The 7500-nt window shown below is 38.7% G+C and overlaps 1 protein-coding gene across 2 annotated transcripts in view; it reads right to left on the bottom strand.

Annotated features, from left to right (window-relative positions):
• The window catches only part of LOC125036757 (alpha-tocopherol transfer protein-like), a 32079-nt gene that overhangs the window by 14542 nt on the left and 10037 nt on the right, over nucleotides 1-7500 (bottom strand). The window contains exon 1 of one of the 2 annotated variants that reach the window (XM_047629644.1): nucleotides 3266-3388. The exons of the other annotated variant lie outside the window; for it this stretch is intronic. The gene's annotated coding sequence lies outside the window, so the exon portion shown is untranslated. Of the gene's footprint in view, nucleotides 1-3265; nucleotides 3389-7500 lie in introns of those variants that run through there. 2 annotated transcript variants of the gene reach the window in all.

A 7500-nucleotide genomic window follows, 5' to 3' on the forward strand; every position in this document is an offset into this window, starting at 1 on the left:
GTCATTAATTCAGTCAATGACTTTCAAGCCTACTATGTATGTAGGCCTTTAGGCATATTTATTCGTAGCGTCTGTAAAACTATGAAGAAAAGAATATTAAAACAATAATATGCCGAAGGCCTTTTTGCTACATGGCCTATGGGAGCAACAATAGAGCGAAAAAGCTTTCGTTATATTCGCAATTTTCTGGTTTACTTTATTGTTAGATTTATTATTTTCTGCATGAATCATTAACGTCTGTGTATGAAAATACGTCTGTCGTTTGAAAATGCATATATACTACGCCACCTACGTAAACATAATCCCGTTACACCGACATGAACAAAAACATAAAAAATATGATAGTAAGGGGGGGAAACACCACCGAAAATATGACAATATGATCATTACAGATGCCATTTCCCTCGCACGAATGCATTTCTAAAATTACCCCGAAGCCGGAAGTCGCGGTGGCAATTTCGGCAGAACAACGACCAGAATACTACACTTACTCTCAGGTCACATCTCCGAATAAACGTCCAGAGGTTTTCTCATGTCACGGAGTTGTGCATGTCTTTTTTTCCTTCTCTCTTGGTGTTTTATGCGGAGTTAGTAGCACACTTCACGTTCATAATGTAATGATTTATGACTTAGTGAGAAAATTGTGAATGATGTATCAATTTGTCATTCCAACTGAACGCAAGGTGATGTTTGACGTCTTCTTAGTAACGTCAAGTAAATTTATTAATATTACATTCTAACATGTCATACATTAAAAGACCATCTCATAAAATAATGTTATATTCAGCGTTACAAAAATACCAAATTGAAGACCATTCTGAAGACCATTCTTTCTACATCATAAATAGTAATTTATATAACCACAGAAAAGGACATAAGAGAAATGCACGTAAATTTGGTAACGTCCACTCCACAGACAGAAATATACACAAATCAACTAAACATACGCAAGAGGCAAGCATCTCAGCGTTTCACTCATTCGCTACAGCATTTGCTTTTTGTTCTGAAGCGCCGGTAATAATAAACTAAAACTAATTATGTCAGTTGTAAACACACACACACAATATATCTATATATCTATATATATATGTGTGTGTGTGTGTGTGTGTGTATAGACGTGTGTGTGTGTGTGTGTGTATATATATATATATATATATAGAGAGAGAGAGAGAGAGAGAGAGAGAGAGAGAGAGAGAGAGAGACTGACAGGCAGATACATAGGTAAAAACAGTGGTTCGTTGAGAGAAACACACATACAATGTATAATATATATATATATATATATATATATGTGTGTGTGTGTGTGTGTGTGTGTGTGTGGGTATGTGTGTGCAAACATGTATGTGTGTGTATAAATATGTATATGTGTGCGTGCGTGTATGTGTGTAAATATGTATTTATGTGCGTATAAATATGTATTTATGTGCGTATAAATATGTATGTGTGCATGCGTGCGTGTACGTGTGTGCGTGTGCGTGTGCGTGTGCGTGTGCGTGTGCGTGTGCGTGTGCGTGTGTGTGTGTGTGTGTGTGTGTGTGTGTGTGTGTGTGTGTGTGTGTGTGTGTGTGTGTGCAGCATATATATGTCGCCGTGTTTGAACTTTAAACTTTGTATAGCAATATTCAGAAACAAAGCAATATTCAGACTCGCGTAGCCCGGTGTGTGGTTGCGCCACCGTGGCTTTGAGTTATGCTATATATCATTTTTTTCTTGGAAATTCTTGCTTTACTCGCACATCGTAAAGCATAAAGTTTGCAAATCGTTAAGTGTGTCAATGTGTGCGCCTGAACTGACATCAAATACAAACTTAACTAATTCGTTTCTCATAAAGGAATGCCATTGTCTTTTGTTTTATTCTCTTTAAAATTAAAATTCCTTATAGCTATCCAGGTACACGATAAACAGAGTGCATGAAATATCCATTTAAATGGATATTTTTAATGATGCATAATACTTTGCACTTCCAAAATCTCCGTTAAAAAATCAAAACACTAAAGTCAATAACTAGAAAATTAAAACAAATATTACAGATAAATGTAGCTACTCCTTTGTTTATATACACATTGAAAGAAATAATAAGTATATATCTGAAAGTTCAATTCACTCACGAATGAAGCAAGTTGTTGTGAGCGTACATTTGCAATTCGTTTTTTAACGTGAAAATATCTTGAAAACGCAAAAAAACAAAACGGAAGAAGAAAAAAATATGTAAATTTCCTTTAACATAGAGGTCAAACTCTCCCAAATCCAACAGCTAATAAATATAATAGACGTAGCATAACGAAACGGATTCACAGCGTCAACTTCCCCGAGTCTAAAACACATATACGTAGATAGGTATATAGACTTGGTAGATCATTTTTCTCTGCATAGAAGTGATCACGTTCGATCTCTCTCGCTTAATCACGGTGGTCTATCACACTCCGGCAGCCTCGTTCACTGTCACACTCAAAGAAACTGAAATTATGGGAAGGATGGTTTCAGTCTACGTAATTATGTGTGTCTTTTACAGTGCATTGTGTGTACGTTGCGTTCTTTACGCTCTAGAAATCGCAGACCGAAGGGTAGTGGTGTGTGTTTATTTAGTTGTGTAATCGTTAGCGGTGCTTGTTAGAAGTAGTGTAATTGCCACCTATCGCCAGCTGCTGTGACGGCTTTGGGGTGTGTGACCTATGCCCATATGGTACAGCGTCCCTTATGTGCACAGTCACTTCCCCAGTCGTGTTATGCCGTGCCTAGTAACAGCTATTAAACCTAGGCGTCACCTTGAATCTGACAACCCTTTCACCCTATGCGAACATCATACTTTGGGTGATGTGGGGTAATGACTAGTCATATACACCACTTTGCACCCTGGAAGAATTTGTTTTCTCCTTCACTTGTTTTACGTAAATCGAGACTAATTGCTATCTGGAAACTAAGCATATTTTGCGTGCTGAAGTGATTAACGTGACCTGACTTTTACAGGTAAATGAGCCTATTCAAGTAAACAATGTACCAGAGTGACTAGACATAACAATGTAAACGTTCTTTTAATCTAAATAGATTGTATCCAATTTCCCTCCGTAAATAGAGAATTCCAACCAAGTCGATAGAATGAAAACAACTAGACCGAAAAAAATAACCAACACAGCAAACAAAACAAGAGAGAATAAAAGCGAAAAAAAAATCCCTAGTGTTGTCTCCCCCTATTTCCCGAAAACAAAGAACGGCCAGCCCAGCCCACAGACCCACCGACGAGCAGCACCCATACTACGCTACTCACCGCCGCCCGTATGTAGGTCGACGCCAGCCAGTTATGTCGGTCAATGGGCGGTTCGGGCGAGTGGGTGTGAGGTTGGGCAGGAGCCGCTGGTTATATTGGCTTCTGTCGGGGAAGGTCGTACGGGCTGGCAGGCGAGAGGAGGCAATGGGAAGAGAGTTCGACGCTGCATATGAAAGGCTACCTTGATCGTGGTTTAAAATTAGCGTCCTTGCGATTATTTTAGGGAAGGGCAGGTTTTGGATTTTTTTTATCTGATGGAAGGGTGTGGAGCATTACTGAATGATGATTATATGCACAAGTGAAAGCTTAACGTTCTGTGTTTAACCTATTACCTGAATGTCTAAACTAAACTGGGCTAATGCAGGTTAATACCATGCATTTATGCCATAGCGTTTGTTCTGTCTGGAGAACTGCCATTAACCCATTAACTTGTTTATCCATTAATCATACCTATTGTATAAATTCCAGGAAATGTTATAACGTGTTGCGAGATAGGCCTATGGGACAGATGTAGGTTGGGCAGGACAAGTTTTACTCTCCACTTAACAAAGAAGAGAAATACCAGGTAAGTAGGCCTAGTCACTGTAGCCATGTGAAGTAACGAGCTAATGAAGGTGCTCCTCTATTCCAGTTCACATTGCCTGTTAGTTATTTTTTTTTTTTATCATTAAATAGAAATGAAGCTAATGAGTCACTTTCCCAAGAAGAACCAGACGTTGATGGTAATAAGAAAGAATAATTTCCCGCAAGATAATGACCCTGAATGTCACTAGCAAAAACATTCGTCTGTTACACGCGTGTTTGTGCGTGGGTACTCACATCACGGATAATACACATTTCTGAACAACCGTGACTGTTCTCAGTATGGAAATGGTCAGAGGCAGTATTTGATTAACAAAATAGATACTCCAAGAATTGTTTCTTTGTTCGTTGTTCACCTACTGAGGATATACTTCCGCCGTCATGTGAATATGTGTGCGCGTGCGTGCGTGCGTGTGTGTGTGTGTGTGTGTGTGTGTGTGTGTGTGTGTGTGTGTGTGTGTGTGTGTGTGTGTGTGTGTGTGTGTGTGTGCGTGCGTGCGTCTGTGTGTGTTTATATGTATATATATTATATATTATATATATATATATTATATGTATAATATATATTATAAATATATTATATACATCATATATATATATATATATATATATATATATATATGTCGAACCTTCCCACCAAGTCATTCAACTGCGACTCCAGATTACGGATGACCATCATTGTGACGACTATGACGCTGGGGACGTTCTTGCGATGTAGGTTAAGGAGTGCCTTGAGTATCAGTGGTTCTTATTAGATCCGTTATTACAGCTGTTACGTCTGCAATCGCACGGGGAAGTTGCCGTGTTATTGTAGTTGGCGGCGCGAAATAACGAGTGCTTTAGGTAGTGATTAGCTGTCCAAAATAGTTTTCATTTCTTAGGACTAGCGACTATCTGTGACAGGTCCGAGTTCAAGTTCAGACGTCCTATGTTGCAAATTTCCGGATGGTCTTATTAATGTTGATAGTATTTAAGGCTGATGTAAAGTTGCGTGAATTATTTACTCTACCAGAAATCAAGATCAAAGATTTTAAATTTTACGTTAAGATGATGCAGTGTGCCAATATGGATCTCAACATAGTATACGAAACTGCAGTAATACAAGTTCAGTAGCGTGAGTTTCATTTTTTTCGGGGTTTGATGTATTGTGTCTTTAATCTGTACGAAAGAATATTAAAGATTTTTTTTGTTCTTTCTTACAAGGTACAGTACTACACAGATAGTCACGCATAACAGGAACGAGGAACCATGTGCCAAAATGGAACGTCATTATGAGAGACATAGAGCCACACACTGAGGGGGCGTTGACACTATACTCAGTGCACTTTATTTTGACGAGGAACTTCGAAAATTAATGTATAACTCTCATTACGCATTTTGATAAAATAAAAAACATTGAGGACTATAATAACGAGAAATTTGCTCGTTTTAACTTTATAGCTTTCAAATGGATGAAAACACTGAGTTTTGAGACTAGCGCCTGAAGACTATCGACACACGATGTTTTAAAGAGTAAAATAATTCCCTAAAAAATATGTGTGAATATAAACATGAATATATATCATGCAGTTACTATAGATGAAATAGAAACCAGCATAACCAACTCATAGCATATAATTAGCACGATTTTTCCGAGAGGCCTATTTAAAAAATCAAAATTCGATGAGTGTACTTCATTATAAAGACGAGGTGAAATTTTGTCAATGATCATATAAGATATTCATTCTCATAATTACTGAGGAACACTGAAATATGAAGCTCTAGAAAAAAACAACAGAATTCGCTTATTAAGAACCTCGGAACATTTTAACCACATACGAAATAAGAAACTTGAAAAAAAAAAACATATTGGTTTCCCTTTCCTCTAAAATGTTCAACCGTATCAATCCATTACGGTTGAACGTCGTTCGCTTAACAACCAATTTCTCGCCAGTTTAACCCATGTAGTTTGGGGCGAAACCATGAGGCTAAAGTAAAGTCTCCTTCCACGCTGGCTGATCAGGTATCTTGCATGTTGAAAATTTCTTTTAAATGGGAACTTATATTAGGATTTGTGAATCTGTGAACTTGTTATTGGTATTAAGCCTTTATTCTACATTTTTCCTACTTTTTTTTTATTTGTGTATTTACTGTCAAAAGATCAGTTCATTTTCCCCGTATGAGAGTTTCTGAATCCTTGCTGTGTTTTGGTATCACTATTTCAAAAATCTCCACTTTGCACGTTTTTATTTTGTATGCAATTGTGTATTTACTGTCAAAAGATCGGTTCAGATTATAATTTGATGTACATAAATCCCTTTATTAAGGTCAACATTTTTTTCTTAACATATCATTTGCTAATTATCACCAGCATTGACACCTAATGGTAACAAGTTTGCACAAACCTTATTTGTTAAAGACACGAAGGTTATATCTCAAAATACTAGGTTAGTCACCAACCGCAATATCGCCGATACCTTCTAAAACAGGTTTCAAAAGCATGCGTGAGAGATGTACGTTTATGGGCGTGTATATTCCCCCCCTGCTTCCCCCCTCCCCCCGCACCCACCGCCCCCTATCAAATTCCCAGCTTATCTCTTCTCCTCTTCCTACCAGTCCTTATCCCTCTTACTTCCCCTTTCCCTTCCTTTCACCCTCACCCCTCCCATTACTCTATCTCTCCCTATCCCCTTCCTCTTCCTCTCCCTCTCCTTCCTCTCCTTCCCTCCCTCTTCCTCTTCCTCTTCCTCTTCCTCTTCCTCTTCCTCTTCCTCTTCCTCTTCCTCTTCCTCTTCCTCTTCCTCTTCCTCTTCCTCTTCCTCTTCCTCTTCCTCTTCCTCTTCCTCTTCCTCTCCCTCTCCCTCTCCCTCTCCCTCCCTCTCTCTCTCTCTCTCTCTCTCTCTCTCTCTCTCTCTCTCTCTCTCTCCTTCCCCTTCCTCTTCCCCCCCTCCCCCTCCTCTCCCTCTCCCTCCCCTTCCTCTCCCTCTCTCTCTCTCCCCTTCTTTCTTCATCCTCCCCCTCCCCTTCGTCTCCTCGTCTCCACCCTTCCCCAATCCCCCATCCTGCATACTGGTCGGCCTTGTTGCTTAGCTAGGGAAGTTATTTTCTTTCTTTCGTTCTTTCTTTCCGTATATCTATCTCTTTCTGTCTAAGTATCTGTCTGTCTATCTGTCACTCACTCTCAATCTCTCTGGTAATTTAAAAATAGTGATAATGATTTTAATAAATAGGCTATTAAAGCTACTAGTATTATTAACAATGTTATAATTGTTGTTGCTGTTAATATTTGTATAATATCCATTATTTCTACTATCAGTTCTGTTGTTAATCTCATTATTATTATTTCCAATATCATTATCATTGCCGTCATCAACCACACCCTCTCATTATCACTATCATCACCATCAACTACACCACATCATCATCACATCAACCACATCACAATCAAACACACCGCACATCACCATCAACTACACATCAACCATACCACTACATCACCAACCACATCACAATCACAATCAACCACACCGCACATCACCACACCATGACCACCAACCACACATCAGCCATACGACCACAAACCACAACACATCACCATCACAACTGACTCCATTAGCATCTCCCTTTGACCTCAAAAAAAAAAAATAATAATCCTCACACTATTGGACTATTAA

The sequence above is a fragment of the Penaeus chinensis genome, chromosome 2 (assembly GCF_019202785.1).
Source record: "Penaeus chinensis breed Huanghai No. 1 chromosome 2, ASM1920278v2, whole genome shotgun sequence".
Taxonomy (NCBI): domain Eukaryota; kingdom Metazoa; phylum Arthropoda; class Malacostraca; order Decapoda; family Penaeidae; genus Penaeus; species Penaeus chinensis.